Source organism: Temnothorax americanus, unplaced genomic scaffold (genome assembly GCF_048541705.1).
Source record: "Temnothorax americanus isolate GAGA-0224 unplaced genomic scaffold, ASM4854170v1 Scaffold84, whole genome shotgun sequence".
Classification (NCBI taxonomy): Eukaryota; Metazoa; Arthropoda; class Insecta; order Hymenoptera; family Formicidae; genus Temnothorax; species Temnothorax americanus.
Window position 1 is genome coordinate 1,523 of NW_027509807.1, and position 22,009 is coordinate 23,531.

Genomic DNA, 22,009 nt, shown 5'->3' on the forward strand with positions numbered 1-22,009 from the left:
CATTGCGCTTTCTTTCGTTTGTGTATGCTCTTTTCAAAGTAAAAGTTAAAATGTCGTGTAGAAAATCTTCTGGAATTGCATTTAAATATGCAAAATTCACTATAATCATCCGATTATGATCCTTGAAATTTTTGTCCCAAAACATTTTTCTTATAAATTTAGGCCAAGTTTTCGCATCACCAACAACATCTTGAGCCGCAAGCCAAGGATTTTTATTTATTTGGTCTATATTGAATATGCCATATTATATAAATTATTGTCCACATAAAATCAACCTCACAGCGTGAAATTATTTCAGTAACTGAGTAGTATATATATAAATATATCTGAAAAGGAATCTCGCGTAGAGCTATGTTTACATAGAAGTATAAATTCGTATAATACGAGTAGGGGTAGTATTACTGTTTATGATTCTATGTTTATATTTCGCTACGTCTCTTTCAGTTGTCAGTGATTATCAGAACGATACAGTAATTCTAATTTTCGTTTCACTATGTTATTTCATGAGTTTCTTCACTTAACGCATAATTACGAAGAGTTAATTAAATATCTGGCAGAGAAAAAAGTTATTCGTGATCGAATAAAGTGTCCTCGGTGCAACACAATTGTGCACTTAAACACGGAACAGCAATCACTCGTTATTCATTGCAGTAGTATGTACTACAAACAAATCCGTGGTAGAAAACGAGTGAGAAAAATGTGCAATTTTAAAATCAGTGCTCTAACGAATACGTGGTTTGAAAAAGCTACAATAAATCTGCCAAAAATTTGTCGTTTAATTTGTTATTTTCTGCTATTAAATTCTCCACGACAGTTATTTTTACAAGGAGAACTGGCTATTGCAGCCCACACGGCAGTTGATTGGATAAATTTTTGTCGAAAAGTATATTTTTTTATTTTCTACATTAATGCTGCTATTATAATGATCTTTGAAATAGTAAATGACACGTATTGTTATATAGCTTTTGGCACAATGGCTGTTGCGTAATGAGGAGCAAATTGGCGGTCCAAATATCGTTGTAGAAATCGATGAGGCTAAATTTGGACGTCGTAAATATCATCGCGGACGACTAATCACAGGACAATGGCTTTTCGGTGGTGTACAACGTAATACAAAAAAAAATGTTTGTTGTGCCAGTTGAATCCCGTAAAGCAGAAATATTACTGCCATTGATTCAAAAGTATATTGCTCCTGGATCAATAATTTATAGTGATTGTTGGAAAGCTTATCAACTAATCGATAAGAACATATACCAACATTCTACAGTGAATCATACGGAAAATTTTGTTGATTCACATACGGGTGTTCATACACAGAACATTGAACGAGTATGGAGAGATATTCGTGGAGTTATTCCTCAATATGGCCGTAGAGAATATCACTTCAACCATTATTTAGCGGAATTCATGTTCAAACGAGCATTTGATTTTAACGAACGAATAGACGCTTTTTTTGAAACAATGTCTATTATGTATCCCATAACTGAAATAATCAATGAATAAAATATACATTATAATACTTTACAAAATTATTGATAATTATATAGAATAACTAACACAACAAATTATTAACAAAAAAATTTGGAAAATATAGCAACTATTTTGAGTATTGGAAGGCATAAAAAACTAATATATACGTGTGTGTGCCCTGCTTTAAAGAAAATCACAACTTCTATAAAGCAGGGCACACACACATGTGTGTATGTCCTGCTTTATAGAAGTTGTGATTTTTTTCAAAGCAGGGTACACACACGTATATATTAGTTATTTATGCCTTCCAATACTCAAAATAGCTGCTATATTTTCGAAACTTTTTTTTGTTAATAACTTTTTAACGAATAGCGAGCGACGGCTAAAACCTTCTGAAGGTCACTCAGGAGGGTGACCTTGACAACATATGTCAAGGTCAAGGTCATCGGAGGTGCTTCCCCTATACTGCATAATTACCGTGAATTTTAATAACATTACAAAGTGGCTAAATGTAACAGATATAAATATATCAAATAATAAAATTGATATATTCGGTAATAAAATTGATTATTTGCCAAAGAAATTTGGTGCTTTGGTTTGACTTCAACGGCTTAATCTATCACGGAATAACTTAAATCGATTTGGATGGTCGTGGTTAAATCAAGTTTTCATTAGAAAGACTTTGCTTTTTTCAGATATAAGTTATAACTGGGTATGTCATATATTGTATTTAAGATATTACAAAATCAATGATAAAAGCGATTTTATCATGTTTTAAATGTTTCAAAAAATAATTGATTAATAGCACCCTGCCATCATAAATATGTAATCCTAATATTATTCATAGGTTCCCGAATTATCAGAGCATATCTGGAAGTTGGGCGCTTTAGTGAAACTGAATGTTAGCCAAAACATATTGGGACGTTTGCCACCAGGCATTGAAAATGCAGAAAATCTTAAAATTTTGGATGTCACATAACAAGTTATTACATTTACCCGCAGGAATCAGCAAGAGAACAAATGAACTGCAAACTGTAAATATTTCAATGAATCCATTAGTAACCGCTCCCGTAAAATTCATTTATGTAACACGTGCATAAAAAGTGGTCCATTGCGCACGCTACGCGTGCGTGATAAACAACTTTCCACGTACTTGCAACATAAAATAGAGTATGCAAGTCGTGCGTAAAGATAAAAATTCCCGGGTGCGGAGTTGACGCACGAGCCGAAAGCGCGCCTTCGGCTCGTGCGTCAACTCCGCACTCGGGAATTTTCATCTTACAGCACTTGTTGCACAAATAACTAATATGACATAGTGAAACCAAATATTGTTCAGATTGCAGCAAGAAAAGTTCAACAACATTGCAGGTTTGTTGCTTCTTTTTCATAATTATAAGGATTATTTTAGTCTTATATTAATGGCTATTGCAGATGCTCGTTATGGTTTCATTTGGGTTAACATTGGAGACTACGGTATATATTATTACAAGACTGTAACTTTAAAAACAAGGTCTGTCAAGAATGTATAAATATTTTTTTGTTTTAGGTTCCCTAAATGATGCTAGAATCTGGTCAAATACCACAATGAAAAAAGCATTTAAAAACTGTTAAAAGGCAATGACAGATTATAGAAGTCTTTAGTTAGTTTTTTTGAAAGACGCGTGGGTTTGTCATGCGTGTCTTCCCGAGATGTCTCTCGATATTACTTTTTCGTTTCCTTCTTTACCACGCACGCCACGCGCAACGAGAGAGCGCTCGTTTTCATTACGTATTTTCCGTTTTGGCGAACTACCCGCCTTTTTGTACGACAGCAAGAATAAATATACTTTTGTAGTTTGTAAATTAGCTTATGTGGCTTAATCTGTACACCCCAATATATTTCAACAAAAACAATACCATATATATACCGAGAGCTTGTCCTTTGCCTAATACGAATTGTTTATTACCATTTTGTGTTGTTGGTGATGAAGGTTTCCCATTTAAAACATATTTGATGCGTCTTTTTGCAAGAAGAAATTTACAAAATAATGACCAAAGAATATTTAATCATTGATTATCAAGAGCACGTCGAATCATTAAAAATGCTTTTAAGATTCTCGTTACACGATGGCGAATTTTACAAAAACCATTAGCTCTGAAATTAAATACTGTAGAAAAATATGTTCAGGCAATAACTTGTTTAATCTGCACCGTTAATTTCGTGATTTCTATTTGTATAACATATTGTTACGCCCGTGCTGTACGCCCGTTCCGTGCGCTCATGAGGGTCGCCCCGTAGCGAGAAGTCGCGAATCGTCCTTAGCGACGGCTGTGTTATTGATAATTACGACTGTCAGATTACGCTCCGGGTGTCCGTCACGATCGGACGTGTTAACCCGAGCTCCGTGTACAAACGAATCTACATTAAACGAGTTCCTTTTTATATAATAACGAGCCTTATTTATTGAGTGAGTGCCGGAGTGCGCGTCGCGAGTGTGTGCAAGAGCGAGAGAGTGGCGAACGCCCGGCGAGCGTAACATTTTGGGGGCTCATCCGGGATCAAAACGCGACGAGCGCAGTGTCTCGAACAGGATGACGACCACGCACACCCCGCCGAGGACCCGTTCGCAGGCCGCGACGTCGGCAGGAACGGAGGCGGGCGCGACCCATCCGCTGGATGCGGGGGTGACGGTGGCAGAGACGAGCGCTTTCGAAACCGTCTACTCGGAACTTCAAAAGTTGCGCCAGGAGCGGCGGCTGGAACAGGAGGAGCAACAGCGTTTTCGCAACGATATGGAGGCTCGGCTGAAGGAACGCGACGCTGCGGTGGCACGTCTTCAGGAGCAGCCCCGAAGGGACGAAGAGAATGCGGCAACAATCCGCCGACAGGAGGAGGAGCTCCATCGACTCCGAGGGACGAACGCCAACGTTTCCCAACTAAGTCCTTCCTTAATTAGAGCGTCCGGGGACATGGGGACGCGAAGCGCGAACGCCGAAGGGACGCGGGTCGCGCGCGAGGGGAGCGCGATCGCGGGCGACGCGAGTGAGAAAGGCGTACGCCCGATCGAAAGAAATACGGTCGCGGACGTCGCGAGTGATAATGATGCACGTCCGATCGAGAGAAACACGACCGCGAGTGCTGCGTGTGATTATGTCGGGAATCCGAGAGTGGGGAGTACATACGTGTCCAATGTCGCGAATCGAACTGCGGGAGACGCCGCCATAGGAACAAACGTCGGGCTCGGTTACAAATTAAAGCCCGATACTTACGACGGAACGGTTCCCCTTCAAAAATATTTTTCACAATTTAACTTGATTGCGCGAGCAAATTTCTGGGACAACGCGACGAAAACCGTTGAATAATATAATAATTTTTGGAAAAAGTTTTGCGGAGATGTTAGAAAATCTGGGAAAAGTACTTTTGCGGTTACAGGAAGTAAATTTAAAGATAAATCCTAAGAAATGTGTTTTATTCGGAAAGAAAGTAAAGTATTTGGGGCATGTAATTTCGGCAGAGGGTATTTCTACAGACCCCGAAAAGGTTGCTGCCGTAGAGAGATGGCCGGTTCCTCACACGAGAATTTTATTGCGAAGTTTTCTCAGATTTTGTTCGTACTATCGTAAATTTATAAAAGGATTTTCTTCGATTGCTAAACCCCTTTACGAATTAACGGGAAACCAGGTTAAGTTTATCTGGAACAAGGTAACAAAATCCGGAAACAGATTTCTTCTCGTCGTAGTGGATTGTTTCACGAAATGGGTGGAAGCTTTCCCATTAAGGAATATGAGAGCAAAGACGGTTGCAGAGATTTTCGTAAGCCAGTTTGTTTTCAGACATGGAGTACCTTTGGAGGTTCATACCGACCAAAAGGAAAAATTTTGAGTCGAAGCTTTTCGCAGAGTTGATGAGACTATTTGACATAAGGAAGACCAGGACTACTGCTTTACATCCACAGTCAGACAGGCAAGTGGAACGTCAGCATCAAACTATAACCAATTATCTGGCGAAATATGTCTCTGAAAATCAAAAAGATTGGGATCAATGGATCCCTATGTTTCTCCTGGCATATAGATCCGCAAAACATGAGACAACTGGAGTTTCCCCTGCGGAATTATATTTCGCTCGTGATCTCAGGTTACCTTCAGATCTCTTGCGGGGGAGTCCTTCGAAGTCTCTTGGAGAGGAGCCTCCTCTGGTTGGAAATTTTGTCAGGAATCTGAAGGGAAAATTGGAAGAAATTCATTCAACCGCACGAAGGCAGATGAATATGAAATCTTCTCGAATGAAGGATCGATACGATCGTGGAGTTAGGCAAGTTCTTTTTCAGGAGGAGCCGAGAGTCTGGTTATATGTATAATCCCCGAAGAGTTAAAGGAAAGGCTCCAAAATTGCAGAGCAATTGGGAAGGTCCCTTCTTCATATAGCTTGTCGAAGCAAATGTCAGTAGTTGCATATAAATCACTTTGTATGTTCGCATGTGATGATAAAGTTATGTCATATATAATTTGATGTCATTTCTGGATATCAATCATGTATGTTTTCCTCGAGCGTAAACTCGTAAAAAATAAAAAATTTTTACTGTTGAATTCAACATTTCTTAATAAAACTTTTCATTTTTCACGAATTTACATTGAGAAAAAAGATACATGATCAATATCCAGAAATTACATCAAAACATGAGTGACATAATCTCATCGATTAATTTGATTACCAAAGAAAGATGCCGCCAAGATGTGGTATAATATTCGCCAGCGATTTGGTAGAGAAAAACGGAAGGTCGTAGCAGCTCAAAAAGGGAAATCTGGGCAAGAGACAAAGCCGCTGTATGTGCCAAAAAATGGTCTTTTACTCTCAATGTTTATTCTTGACGGACCATGTTTGGCGCATCGCCTATCCCCCTTGTACATATCGTTGTAAATATTCGCGTGATACCTTATGTTGTTCTCATTACTTAGATTTTCCTTTAATTTTCATCAATGGATTATAGAACCGTCTCATTACTGTATTCGACCGTATCATGACCCATTATTTTAGCGAGACGTCGGTGGATCGCGATCGGCAAGTACAAGCGACTCACCAATCGGTGCTGCCATCGCCATCCGCCAACGACCGCAATGCAAATCAGACATACTACTCGCTCGCGACACTTTCCAGGAGCGCGAGCCGGAAGACAATTGTCGTCCAGACGTCGCATGGTACGGATCACTTGCCTCGTCGACAGCCGCTTACGGCTACACACACGCACACGCACACGCACACGCACACGCACACGCACACGCACACACAGTTATTCGCCAAGTCGTCTCAAGAGACACGCTCTCGATAACGTGGAGCCGCACGGTTTTGCTTGCCTGCCTAGCTTGCCTGATTGCCTGCTTGCTTGCTATTGCCTTTGCAAGAATCTCTTGCACCAAGACGGGGCACAACGCAACGGACAACGGCGAGGAACCGGAGCCGGCCATCCACGGTGAGTCGCTTACGATTTCGCTTACGCTTTCGCTCAATCTCATTCACGCGTTGCATGCGCCCAGCGCGCCTTCGCCGTACATTAATCGTGAGAGGATCTACCGCCCCTCTAGTCCTTCGGTCATCAAAGTGACACCCCCGACAAAACATTATGCCTCGCAAGTATGGTCTTCATTCACAAATTAAATTAGCTTGCTTTTATGACATTACGTAATGGTACATATATATTTTGGTGTTTCAGAACTGCCAATAATTACATGTCACATAAAAATATAAAAAAGACGACTACTGTTGGACAAACTTCTTCTTCCCCAGCATTTATTCTACCTTCACCATCATCATCATCCTCTCCATTAACATCAAAACCAACACCATCTTCACAAGCACTTTCGCCACAAGTGCTGTTTCTACAACCACCTTCTTTACAAGCACAGTGGTCACAAACACTGTCTCCACAAGTACTGTCTGTACAAGCAGCATATCCACAAACACCATCTCCACAAGCACTGTCTGTTCAAGCAGCATCTCCACAAACACCGTCTCCACAAGCAGCGTTTTTCTCTCCGTCAAGTATATAGTCTAATGATTTAGAGTCAACATGTAGCAGTAAGCAATCTATTGTGATATGTGGAAATGTAGAACATAGGATGCATTGAAAGAAAAAGCGGCGAGAGGGCTCCCCGTTCGAATCCGGCGGGTCATATCCGCGGTGGCCTCTGTCTCGGAGTAGAGGCCACCGTGTGCGGTGACCCGTCAGTGAGGTGCGGGGTCCAAGAGTCCATCTTTCCTTCCTCCGGTCCACCGGCAACAGCGTGAAATGCGACAACGCCAAACATAGCAGCAACAACGGCGATTGCCGACAGTTGTGTCGTCGCTCGCCATTCCTCGCTCGAGGAAATCCCTTCTTCCGCGACCCGGTCAATCGTCGGAACAACGGTATCGCATGAAAGAACAACGTCTGAAAAAAGCCCAGACCTTTCTACAAAAGTATTATCCTGTACTAACCTTCTTGAAAAAGCCCGCTCAAGAACCTCTTCTCGGGATGTCCCGGGAACCGGAAGCAGAACCGGAAGCAAAACCGAGGTCGGAAACGTCATCCGACGAATGAAAATCGGAACCGGAACGAGTTCCTACACCACCGCCACCGCCGGCAAGTGTAAGCTCTCTTTCGAGCTTGAGTTCGAACAACGAACAGATGAAATCTCGATCGAATCCCGCAGAACCCGTTGCAAACTTAATGGACCTGTTAAATCCGCGTAAGGTACAACTCGACTACGCTTCCAGAGAGAACATTATCATGAAAGGCGACATTGATTCCATCCTAATATCGTGTTACACGATAGTGCCCTCCTAACGCCTTCAATGGGGCGTCCTTGTTGATTACTAGCAACTCCACTGCTTTACTCTCTTCCATAATATGACTCAAAACCGTTGAAACCTGACCTAAAAAACTGGCAATTGATCGAGGAGACAATCAATTCAACGCGGAAAAAAAATGACTTTAAAACAAATTGAAGAATACATCATAGAACATTATGTTTATTACGAAACAAAGAAGGACAAAGTGATGTGGAAACGTGTAGTACGTAATACTTTGACTAAAAATTCAAAGTTCATAAAAACACAAAAAGTTGGGACAGGTTATTTATGAAGAATTTGTCAGAAGACAGAATAGACGAAGAAAAAATAATACGAAAAAAAGGTATTGTTATACTAGACAATCTAGCCGAAACTCTAACCCAATGGGGAACTCACCTCTCCACGACCACCGCTTTTCCAGGTGGATGTGTGGAGGAAGAGGGGGTATCGGCGATACCGTGTGGGATTACTAGTCCCCCATCAGGTGCCTCCCCAGGTGGCGGAATGGAGAAAGCTTCCCAGATATGGGTGGTACCAAGGAAATAAAATATTTGGGGTAGACCAAAAAACTAGTGCAGGGTAGTAGCAGCTGGCTATCAAAACCGTGGCGAGAAACAAAACTAAAGAATGCAGAACAAAAATAAATATAATTATCCTTTAACCCCTAAAGAGGGCTGCCAAGTCGGCGAAACGTTTGTCAAACCAGCAAAACCAGCGGCACAAAACTCTACTAACAGCATGGAAATCCAATGTGACTTGATGTGCTTCGGTTTCACAAAACGTGATCCGCAAGTTTACAAGCGGACAAAATTCCGCCCGGAGAGGCTCAATCGCTATGGAATGGAGGAGCCATCGCCGGAACTCGAAGTCGCAGGCGGTCGTAAAACGCCAGATCCGGGTCCCAGTGGGGTGGAGCGCGGAGACGACGTAGTGCCGGAGACCTACGACGAAGAGGCGGACGAGCAGCTAACGGTCCGGAGCGTGACTCACGACACCATTTCCGTCAAAAACGCGAATTTGAGTGACAGCGGCGATAACGAGGACGACGCGACGGATACCGAGGACAGTGCCCAAACCACAAGCGGGTACTGCAGCAAAATTCGGATGCAAGTACACCGTGAACAGAGTTTTACGTTCGCGACGAGAACTTCGAGCAGACGAAGGGCAGCTCGAACAGCCCAGCAAAGGACACGCACGGTGTACAAACTCGAATACGCCGAGCGGTTAGCAAAGAAGCGCGAGACGAGGAGGCAGCAAAAATTGCAGCAGTCGTCTGCCATACTAGTGACGGAAATCCGCGAATCTCCGCTGACGGGGAGTTTGCAGCCGACGGCTGCGCCTCCACGGACACTCGCGATGAGGAAGCAAGGACCGACAATCCTGGAGGATCAAATCTTGTCACAGCCCCTCATCACGCCCCAAAAGCCGACGGAGAAGCGACAGATCGAGGTCTTGCCGGAAGTAACGACCGGCAAATCCGGCCCGATGGACCTGAAACAACAAAGGCTGATCCACGCGGCAATCCGGAACAGCAAGAACGAAGTGTCAGCTAAAAAATAAAAATATTTAGCTGCCATTAAGTTGCGTGCGTGTACATAGATAACAATTTCGTTTCTTTTGTTCCTTTTTTCTCTATCCCGTTGCGAATATGACGAGTCAGTAATCAAGGTGAAGAATCGACATGACCACCATATAATTTCCTTTCGGTTTTCGTTTTGCAAAAAAATTAACGGGGAAGGATAACATGGTTCCCGGTATATAAATTCGTTTTTTTTTTATTTTGGTTCAAACCAAATCAGGGTCAAAGAATTAAATTCAATTTGAGACGGACAAATTTTACGTTTAAAAAAGATTCGTAGATTTATTTTGGTTTAACGGCAAAAGGAGCCGTGTGATTAAAAAATGTTGGTTAACTTTAAAAAAAATTCAGACTAACAAACAATAATCATGGTTTAAATTAAATCCAGAATAATTGCACAATGTTCTGTAATACGCTTAACACCGCCTTAAAAGCGAACAAACGAAAAGTTCGTACCGCGAGCAGTGTAAAACGAGCATTAGGATAGTGCCAAGCGAAGGCACGCGAATCAGTTAAAGGCGCGTCGACAATGCGAGACAGTCTATGGCCGCAATGTCACGTATGACATTCACGAGCGAAGAGGGGTAATAAAAATGCCGGTGTGGATAGCAAAAACGGAATTCTGCTTATGCGTACCTTTTCCTATCCCCAGTGTAAGAATTAACGGCGTGAGCAAATGCAAAATTTGCAACGAGCGCGCGCGCAAACCGACCACCATCCGAGATGGAGGTGCCACGGGGGCGTGGTCAGCGGTTTAGGCCAACCATCTATCCAATTGGCGAAGCATCGATGCGAACGCGTTGACGACCTACAATAAAGACGACGCGCCAAATTTTTCAACAATAAAAAACACCGCGACTAACGCAATGCTGCACGAATCTCTCCGATGCGAGTCATTCCCGGAAGCTATGCAAAATATCGAAGATACGGACATTAATTTTTACATAAGCAATGAAAAAAAGTTGTCGTACTTCGGCAAGCATTTTACGCAAAACGACTCGTCTCTGTACGAACCGAGAGACTACAACCGTCCGTTGACCAACCAGACGCACGTGCGTGCGTGCGTGCGTGCGTGCGTGCGTGCGTGCGTGCGTGCGTGCGTGCGTGCGTGTGTGTGGGTGTGTGTACACATATATATATACTTACAATTTTTTGAGGTATTTTTTCATTTAATTTCAATTTTTCATCAAATTGCTTCATGCTATTACATGACAATTCAATTAAAATAATACTCAAATAAAATAATAAATTAAATAATATTCTAAAAACGCTATATAACTCTCTAAAAACATATACTGAAGCGGAAAAAAAATTAAAAAAATTAAACGTTCAACAATACGCGTTTACAACAGACAGTGAGTTGGATGCTGCGACAAAATCAAAACATGATTTAGAAGAGTTAAAAATGAAAGAAACTCAAAATAAAAAAGGATTATCCACGCAAGAAATTTTTAACTCTGCGCAGATTAATTTAAAAAAAAATATTCATGATGAATCTTTTCGTAAGTAATATTTTTTTTTGTTTTTTTGTTTTTTTGTTTTTAAATTTTTTGGTCTTTTGGATTTTTTATTATTTTCGTTAATATCGATATATATATAATTCTAAAAATATTTATTTTATAGAAAAAAAATAAAAAATCAAGTATTAAAGGAAAACTACCAGTATCTTCTTCTTCATCAGACTATTTAGAGATACCCCGTAATATTCCTCAAAAATCAAATAAAATCCAATATTCAGCAAAAAAATCACAACCCCCTTCTAAAAAAACAGAAATTAAACGAAAAAAATTACGAACATGAAAGTAAATCTAACTAATTGTGAAATGTGGTTGATAATTTGTGTACTCATATTTTGGAAATATACTTTTTCATGACCTTTCAGAAACTTTTGCCGAAACAGACGTGCAGAGACATTCAGAGACATGCAGTACTTCTCAAAAATCAAATAAAAAATATCATTACTCAACAAGAAGATCATTGTCACCTTCTAAAAAACATACAGAAAGTAACTACGAGTATGAAGGTAAATATAATTTATTAATAATAAATAAATAAATAGAAAATAATTAACAAATAATAAATAAATAAATAAATAAATTATAAATAAATTATAAATAAATAAAATAAATAAATAATATATAAATAATTAATATTTAATAATTAATAAAAAAAATTTAATAATTTACTTATATTTGGGAAATGGTTTTTCCAGAACTTTCAGAAACTTTTACGTATGTGAAGTTAGCATCTCAAGTGTTAACATCTCACAAATAAACTGCAAATTCACTTGCATCCAGCATAGTTTTACAGTTCCTGATAATTTTTAACAATAGTTCTGATGAAGTTACTATTAAAATCGCGCTTTTAAAAAATAAGATGCTAACTTCCAAAAACACCTGATAGCATCTCATCTATTTCGAATACAGGATCACGGAGGAGTAAGATTCCATAAAGTTCTCCAGTCTAGACACATTCTGTCAATAGTTCTGACGATTAAACTCCGTAGAAAATAATTTATAATTACAAAACCTATCTGATCTCATGTGTATGAAGCTGGCGTGGAAACTCACTAATTGTTTACAGTTCTAGAATTTCTCTATGAGTTAAACAAATAATTCCGACCATTAAAACAAAAGAATTGATTCAAACAAAAAGTTGACTAAGACGACAACTTCACGCTGCGTCTCAATTTGTCTTACAGCAGTTCCTTCATTATATCTTATCAGATTTTGATTTGCAGTTAAAAACGAGTTCTATAAAGAGTTTTGCAGTTTAAAACCAAAAACATCGATTAAAATAACGTAAAAAACTAACAAATATAGTGTAACAAATATATCAAGCTAAACGATTTTTCAGAGTTCTTGCTTTTCCAAGATGGTTCTGTATAATTATGAATACATTTATGCATTTTTTAAAGAGTTCTAGACACTCTCAACGTTGTGTTTTCAAAAAAATTAATACTGCCCGGAAAACGCATTTTAATACAGATAAAGGTGAGATGCTGGACGATATTCGAGAGTTCTACTGATCGTAAAATATTTTTCGCGCAGTTCTAAACGTATTTAACAATTTCCTAAAGAGTTCTGGCCACTACCAGCGTTGTGTTGTTTTTTAAATAATTAATACTGCCCGGAAAATGCATTTTAATACAGATAAGGGTGAGATGCTAATCGATATTCGATAATTCTGGTCATCGTAAAATATTTTCCATGCAGTTCTAAACGCATTTAACAATTTCTCGAAGAGTTTTGGCTACTACCAGCGTTGTCTTATTTTTTAAATAATTAATACTGCCTAGAAAATGCATTTTAAGACAGATAAGGGTGAGATGCTAGTCGATATTCAATACTTCTGGTCATCGTAAAATATTTTTCATGCAGTTCTAAACGTATTTAACAAATACCTGAAAAGTTCTGAACATTACCAGCGTTGTGTTATTTTTTAAATAATTAATACTGCCTGGAAAATGCATTTTAAGACAGATAAGGGTGAGATGCTAGTCGATATTCGATAGTTCTGGTCATCGTAAAATATTTTTCACGCAGTTCTAAACGCATTTAACAATTTTCCGAAGAGTTTTGGCCACTACCAGCGTTGTCTTATTTTTTAAATAATTAATACTGCCTAGAAAATGCATTTTAAGACAGATAAGGGCGAGATGCTAGTCGATATTCGACAGTTCTGCGCATCGTAAAATATTTTTCATGCAATTCTAAACGTATTTAACAAATTCCTTAAAAGTTCTGAACATTACCAGCATTGTGTTATTTTTTAAATAATTTTTACTGCCCGGAAGATGCATTTTAATACAGTTAAAGGTGAAATGCTAGTCGATATTCGATAGTTCTACTGATCGTAAAATATTTTTCGCGCAGTTCTAAACGTATTTAACAATTTCTCGAAAAGTTTTGGCCACTACCAGCGTTGTGTTGTTTTTTAAATCATTAATACTGCCCGGAAAATGCATTTTAAGACAGATAAGCATCTCACCTTTATCTGTATTAAAATGCGTTTTCCGGGCAGTATTAATTATTTAAAAAATAACACAACGCTGGTAGTGGCCAGAACTCTTTAGGAATGTGTTAAATACGTTTAGCACTGCGCGAAAAATATTTTACGATGACCAGAACTATCGAATATCGGCTAGCATCTCACCTTTATCTGTATTAAAATGCATCTTCCGGGCAGTAAAAATTATTTAAAAAATAACACAATGCTGGTAATGTTCAGAACTCTTAAGGAATTTGTTGAATACGTTTAGAACTGCATGAAAAATATTTTACGATGGCCAGAACTATCGAATATCGACTAGCATCTCACCCTTATCTGTCTTAAAATGCATTTTCCAGGCAGTATTAATGATTTAAAAAACAACACAACGCTGGTAGTGGCCAAAACTCTTCGGAAAATTGTTAAATGCGTTTAGAACTGCGTGAAAAATATTTTACGATGACCAGAACTATCGAATATCGACTAGCATCTCACCCTTATCTGTCTTAAAATGCATTTTCCGGGCAGTATTAATTATTTAAAAAATAACACAACGCTGGTAATGTTCAGAACTTTTCAGGTATTTGTTAAATACGTTTAGAACTGCATGAAAAATATTTTACGATGACCAGAAGTATCGAATATCGACTAGCATCTCACTCTTATCTGTCTTAAAATGCATTTTCTAGGCAGTATTAATTTTTTTGAAAACACAACGTTGAAAGTGTTTAGAACTCTTTAAAAAATGCATAAATGTATTCATAACTATACAGAACCATCTTGGAAAAGCCAGAACTCTGAAAAATCGTTCAGCTTGATATATTTGGTGCTCTATATTTGTTAGTTTTTTACGTTATTTTAATCGATGTTTTTGGTTTTAAACTGCAAAACTTTTTATAGAACTCGTTTTTAACTGCAAATCAAAATCTGATAAGATATAATAAAGGAACTGCTGTAAGACAAATTGAGACGCAGCGTGAAGTTGTCGTCTTAGTCAACTTTTTGTTTGAATCAATTCTTTTGTTTTAATGGTCGGAATTATTTGTTTAACTCTTAGAGAAACTTTAGAACTGTAAACAATTAGTGAGTTTCCACGCCAGCTTCATACACATGAGATCAGATAGGTTTTGTAATTATAAATTATTTTCTACGGAGTTTAATCGTCAGAACTATTGACAGAATGTGTCTAGACTGGAGAACTTTATGGAATCTTACTCCTCCGTGAACCTGTATTCGAAATAGATGAGATGCTATCAGGTGTTTTTGGAAGTTAGCATCTCATTTCTTAAAAACGCGATTTAAATAGTAAATTCATCAGAACTATTGTTAAAAATTATCAGGAACTGTAGAACTATGCTGGATGCAAGTAAATTTGCAGTTTATTTGTGAGATGCTAACACTTGAGATGCTAACTTCACTCACGTGAAACTTTGCCGAAAAAACGGAAGAACAATTAAAAGAATTAAAAAACAAATTAACTCTTCTTAAAAGATCAATTTTAAAACTTACAGTGAATGTGAAAAATATTTTATCAATATTAAAAAATCAAGTGAAAGTTCAATCAAGAATTTCATCAGAAGACGAAGAAAATGATGATGATTTAATTAAATTGCCATGTGATAGCATAGAGCAATTTAAAAAATTTAATAAAAAATTAAAATCAAATAAAAAATACCAAAAAAAATTGTAAGTATATATACATATATATGTATACATATATATATATGATATACTAAATATATAATATAATTTATATATTGTATAGATTACATCTATGCACACAATTCACATACACTATATTGTATGATTTTCGTGGCAATCGTGGCAAACCACCGAGAGTATCTTGCCATGAAAACCCCTTCTATATTTGCCGATCGGAACCGCGTTAAACTGTAGGTCTCATTTTTCAGATCTATCTTATAAAACGTTCCATCGATGAACGTCGTGCACTCGCCCGTAATATTGGCACTATTATGCGACAATATATGTGCCAAAATGTTGCGCAAAATTTCACTGCCGCCAAACAAGTCCCTGGAAAAAGTATATTTAAAGGGACAGACTTTTGTAAATGCATAGAAGGTGTTTATTAGAATTACAATTTTTTTAAATGTGAAAATTAAAAATTGTTTCATATTATAATTAAATAATTTTTGTTTTATCATTATATTCTAGCTGCTGTATCAACAAGATTTAAAAAGGATGATAATCCGTTAACTGAGAGGCAATTTAAGCAAGCGATTCAGGCAATATTAAATAATGTAAAAGACTGGAACGGAAAACGGACGAAACGTCGGGAGAACGCCAAAGATGCTACTGCTACACCCGAGCGTAACACTGCTACACCCAAGCGTAACACTGCTACGCCCGAGCATAACACTGCTATGCCCGAGCGTAACAGTGCTGAAGAAGATTCTACAGATTATACTGATGTGAGTGATTATTTATTTTAAATATTTATATATATCTAGATACTACCCAACACTGTTATTAATATTAAATTTAAATATTTAAAATAAATAATACTACCCAACACTCAGATGTTTTCACGTATTTTTTGTTTTTAAAGTTTAACAATTATAAAATAAATATAATTAATGTTAATTCAATTTTAATGTTCAATAAAAAGTAACGTTTAATAATAATGTTTAATAATAATGTTTAATAATAAATAATGTTTAATGTTAATAAATACATCACAATATATGGAAGGGTAAAAACCACAGTGGTGTAAGTCAATTTTTTAAAAATATTTTCTCGTGTACATAGATGCAATTTATATATTGTACAGATTGCATCTATGCACACGAGGCAATATTTTTAAAAATTTGACTTACACCACTGTGGATTTTTACCCCTCCATATATATTATATTCATTATCAAATCCTCTTTAGATTACATTATTCATAACCTTATATATTTCCCTTATGAGAACAATATAATTTTACAAGGGCCTGATTGTGATAACTTATAAAGACCTTATAGAAAAACTGCGTTACACGATTACTTAGGTACCGATAAGGCAATAGTATCAGTTTCTGACAACTAAATCAAGCAAATATTATATAGTCCTTATTTGGACCCTAGTTTAATTTCCAGTCGGGTTTATATCCGTCTACGTAATGTTCCAATTAGACCGGAAACATAAATTTTTTTATTTTGTTCCGCGACAAACAACCCGCGAAGAGGACAGACAATTGCGGCGCGCCGTGGCCGCATTTATGCAGTGCGTTGTCGTACGTGCACATGTGCATAATGTCGCGCGTGCTGTTAAAGCGCGGTCTCGTGTACCAAGTACAAAACTGGGCGAGACATACCAAGATTTGCGTCGGATAAGACCTCCGACATCTGGGAAAGATCGTCAGATGCAAAAACAAAGAATACCAGACGCATCTGTGGACACCGACCACTACGAGCTGGGCGATACGGGCCGAAATTCGAGCGATGTACTTCGCGCACAATAAATCCCGTATTCAACTACCAAATAACGAGAAATATGTTCTCCAACGGTAGCGAGATGGCCTCCGCACATCGAGGAATGATACGACTGCGTCCATTGAACGACCGAACGGACGATTTTCTGTATCCGATATACACGATCGCTCTGAAGTCGTGTTTCGCGAACCCGGTTCGACACGCGCGAGACGTAATATATCATATCGACACGCTTGAGAAAGTGGAAGACGATGACCAAACAAGGCGAATCACAAGATTCCTCGTCGTGCTCTATGCGTCGTGGGCGTACTCACAATTGCTCACCCGCGAAAAACTATCGAGCATAGAAACGAACAGGATAACGCAACGTTATTGACTGCGTTATAAAAGGGCCTTTAAATTACAGTATTTTTTACACGAATTCAAATCCCACCCATTAAAAGAACTTTGCGCCGTAGCACACCACGTACTTTCGCCGGGAAGAATCGCGCGAGCCATCCTCGAGCCCGACACACCGTTCGCGCGCGTCGCGCGAATGACGGTGCGCATCAACGACAAACGTCGATTTTATGAAGAACTCATCAATTTTATCACCAACCACGTAGACGTATTCTCAATGTACGTCGTACGATACGCCAGGGAGTACTACAGGTGGTGCATAATAAGAAAAGACGCGGTGCCCGGCAGACAAGCGATAACGGTGAGACATGTCGCGGAACGATTACAAAAGATACGCCGCGACATACAAGACAATAAGCCAGTGCCATCGTCCTCCCTCCTCCTCCGACGACGACAACAGAGACGAATCTCAGTCGCGGCTTCCGGGAGTTAGCAGGAAAAGAAAAGGTACATTTATCGTCTCGTCCGACGAAGACGACGACGACGACGATCACCACCACCACCACCGCCACGGTTCAGCGCGTCTGTCGTGTCACCGACGACGAACGACGACAATGACAACAGAGACAACGACCAAGACGAATCTCAGCCGCGGCGTCCAGAAGTTAGTAGAAGAAAAAAAAACATTTATTGTCTCGTCCGACGAAGACGAGGATGCCTATACACCACCACCGCCGCCGCTGTCGACGACAAGAGACGAATATCAGCCGCGGCGTCCAAAAGTTAATAGGAAAAAAAAAGAAACATTCGTCGTCCCGTCCGACAAAGACGAATCTCAGTCTTCTGCTACCGTCGCCACTAGTAGCAGTCGTCGTCCTCCTGCTGCTGTGGCGCCGCGACCCATCAGCCTCTCATCCGACAAAGAGTCAAATGACCGTGCACCACCGTCACCGCCGTCACCACCACCGCCGCCGTCGCTAATGCCGCCGCCAGCCTTACCAATTACATCGACGATAATAAACATCGACAACTCGACCACCACCTCGAGCACCTCGACCTCGAGACGCTTCAAGCGGCTGAAAAAAGCAGTAGCAGCAGCCTTACCGTCGAGATCGACGAAAATTAACATTTATGACTCGACCACCACCTCGGCCACCTCGACCCCGAGACGCTTCGAGCGTTTAAAAACAGCAGAAGCCTTACTGCCAATAATAATTGATGTCAAAAACAAGTACGCGACTTTACGCCGAGGGGGCCACCACTTTTGTAATCCTGTGTACATAGACGCGGGACTACATTTGTAATCCCACGTAATCTCACGAAATTCCGTGTTATCCCATGTAATCCCGCGTAATCCCGCGTAATCCCTCGTAATCCAATGCAATCTTACGACATCATGTGTAATCACGCGTTAAAATGAGTGTAATCACACTGTCACTATTACGAGCGGCGCCAGCACCAAGAGAGCGCCTTGCAGTACGGCAGCCCTTCTTACACGTAGACAGTGAAGGCAACCCTTCGGCCCGCCCGCAGAAGCAGGTCCGACCTTACCCTATCCCCACTTCCATCACGCCAGGCCCCTCTCGCCACCACTGGACGAGTGGACGTGAAGGATTAACAATCCGTCTGCGAGTTAAAAATTCACTGTGTCAGTGCAATTGAAAATTGTGACACGCCTTATGTTCGTGTCACACTACGTATCGCGGACGCGGACGAGGATTGGGATTACGAATCGCGAATCGGAATTTAACCAATCACAGATGAGCTGCTCGTCTGTGATTGGCTAGATTACGTTCAATCCGATCCGCGTTCGCGATACGTAATGTGACACGAGTTTTACGGCTCCACACGACAATTGGTTCGTTCTGGCCATATTTAAGAGCAGTACTGCTCAAAGGCTATTAAATAAGAAGAAAAAGACGAGTGGACGTCGGCAGAGCAGGAGCACAGGCAGCGCATTGTCTTAGGTAAGAATCTATTGAATTTAATTCTATTTCGGCTTTTCATGTAGAAAGAACAGTTTACTAAAGTACATTACGCTTGATCTGTTTGTAAACCTGTCATCGCGGACGCAAGGGGTGGGTGTTTTGCTTCTAAACAGGCACAGGCGGGGGGAGGGCGGGCTCGCACAGTTTGATATTTGTGATAAAATTTTTTTTAAGACTTTGGAGGAAGTGGATACTTGATACTGATGGTTATTCTCTTGGTCATAATTTTATCACTTGTAATGCATACATATGTATCGAACTGAATGGCCATGGACTCATCAAGCTTATTCGCAAACGGAGAGAAGCAGAAGAAGCAGACATCTTCTTGCCGTGTCTCTGTGGAAGCCAGCAGTGTGAAGATTGCTTTCGCCGGTTGCGAGCAATGTCAGCTGTACAAAGCTCAATAGTTGTGTTTAGCATGCTTGAGATGCAACACCGTATTAGACGAGTTGATTTTCTGGGTGACACCTTTATTAATTTGAAGGACACCATCCATTTTCCTAGACTGAAGAAACAATATTGCTCGTCTGCACCTGAACAACAGACCATTCTTGTTTTGCCCGAGGATTATGAAATTGAGGCTAATGTGGAAGCCGCGTTCAAATCAGCTTTGGAGTTGTGCATCAAGTTTGGTATTGCTAAAAAGCAAACTTCAGTTCCTAACTGTCAGCTCCCGTTGGTGTCCTCTGACACTCTAGATGACATATTAGAAGAACTGGTTTTAGATGCTGATGACACTGTAGATGAGGAGCAAGTTGATTCAGAAGAGCAGCAAGCTTCAGATGCTGAAGCCTTTCAAGAAGGTGAAATTGATGAAGATTTGGTCGATGTCACTGAAGACCTTCTAATAATTTCAAGTGGTTCACTAGGATTAAAAAGCCATGATGATGTAGTGGTCACACCTACAAGCCCATTTGTTAAAGTGATGGATAGAAATGGCAAGACATGCATAATTAAGAAAACTTCATTCTGTTGGCTTTTGAGTAGCGGTGACACTAAAATGAGTAGTGATAGACTTTTACGAGTCCAAACCAACCAGGTCAGTTATGATTCTCTTTCTCTTCCCAATGCAAAAAGCTTGGTGCCTCACCGAGAAGAAACAGTTTTCATTGGGGATTGGTGTGCTTTCACTGAGGGCAAGTCTATTGTTGTGGGGAGAATTCTTGCATTTAGCTACATGAGTGGACCTACATGGCATAGTCAAAAATATTCTGATACTTCAGCTCCAGTGAAAGCACCCGATCATTCAAGAAGAGGCCTGGGCTGTATGTGTTCTTGGTTTTCAATTTCAAACCGTAAGTTGAAAAGTATGACCATGGATAATCATGGATACTATGATATTGAGAAGTACATCTGTACTCTTCCCCGTCCTAAAGTACTTAAGAATGACTTAGTGCTACAATGTTACCTTCAAGATATTAAGAAACTAGTTGTTTCGAAATTAACGCCGCTTTAACGTCGGTTTGGACGTCGCGAGCGCGATCGAGGAAAGCGTGACGATCAACGAACGCGGCTTCAGAGAATCGATTTTAGCAACGATGAATTTCTCGTGTTGTTGTTTTTTTTTTGTCTGTCTGCTTACTTCTCTCTCCGATATCGCGAACTATTTTGAAAAAGAAAATATCGTAACGAAAGATAAAAGGGATAAAGTCGAAAAAGTGTGAGTTCGAAAGAGTGCGAGTTCGAAAGAGTGCGAGTTCGAAAGAGTGGAGTGCGAGATTCGACGGAGACGTACAGAAAGGATATTCGACGGAGAAAGGAGATTCGACGGAGACATTTCGAAGGGAGTTTCGAAAGGAGATTCGATGGAGTCATAGCGGATTGCTCGAATGATGGAGTCATAGCGGATTATTCGAATTCGTCGTCTTTATACGTAAGAAGGTAGATAGAAGTTTAAAGGTAAGAGTAAGCTTTACTACGATTGAGTTAACCGCGGATTCATACGTTCGAGGTCATGACGGGCAACACGATGTTGCGTGATTACCGCGTAGCTTTTTGCGATCAGCTTTATATTATGGTGAAGGACAACGAATGTTCTTGCGTACACCTTTAAAGGTGATCGAGCAGTTCGAGACTGCGATGTAAGATTCAGACCTCTTACGTGATGACGAACAGTTCGAGACTGTAAGGAGATTTCGAATGAATGTTTTTTGATACACCGCTGATGACGAATAGTTCGAAACTGTAAAGAGATTTCGAATGATGTTTTTGATACATCGCTTTGAGTTTATCATAATGCTGAATTACGTTGATACACCGAATACGCCGAATGACGAATTGATACACCTTTTTTGAGACTTTTAAATTATTTGGATTTGTTATTTACAGATTTAACTCAGTCCTGATTTTTCTGCGCGCCATTCATCCTTGCGATCTACGATCCTGATTTTTCTGCGCGCCATTCA

At 39.7% G+C, this 22,009-nt stretch overlaps 1 pseudogene; it reads left to right on the plus strand.

The window, feature by feature from the left end:
- The first annotated feature begins 493 nt into the window (after positions 1-493).
- On the plus strand, positions 494-1,696 carry LOC143907571 (uncharacterized; annotated as a pseudogene).
- Positions 1,697-22,009: the final 20,313 nt, after the last annotated feature.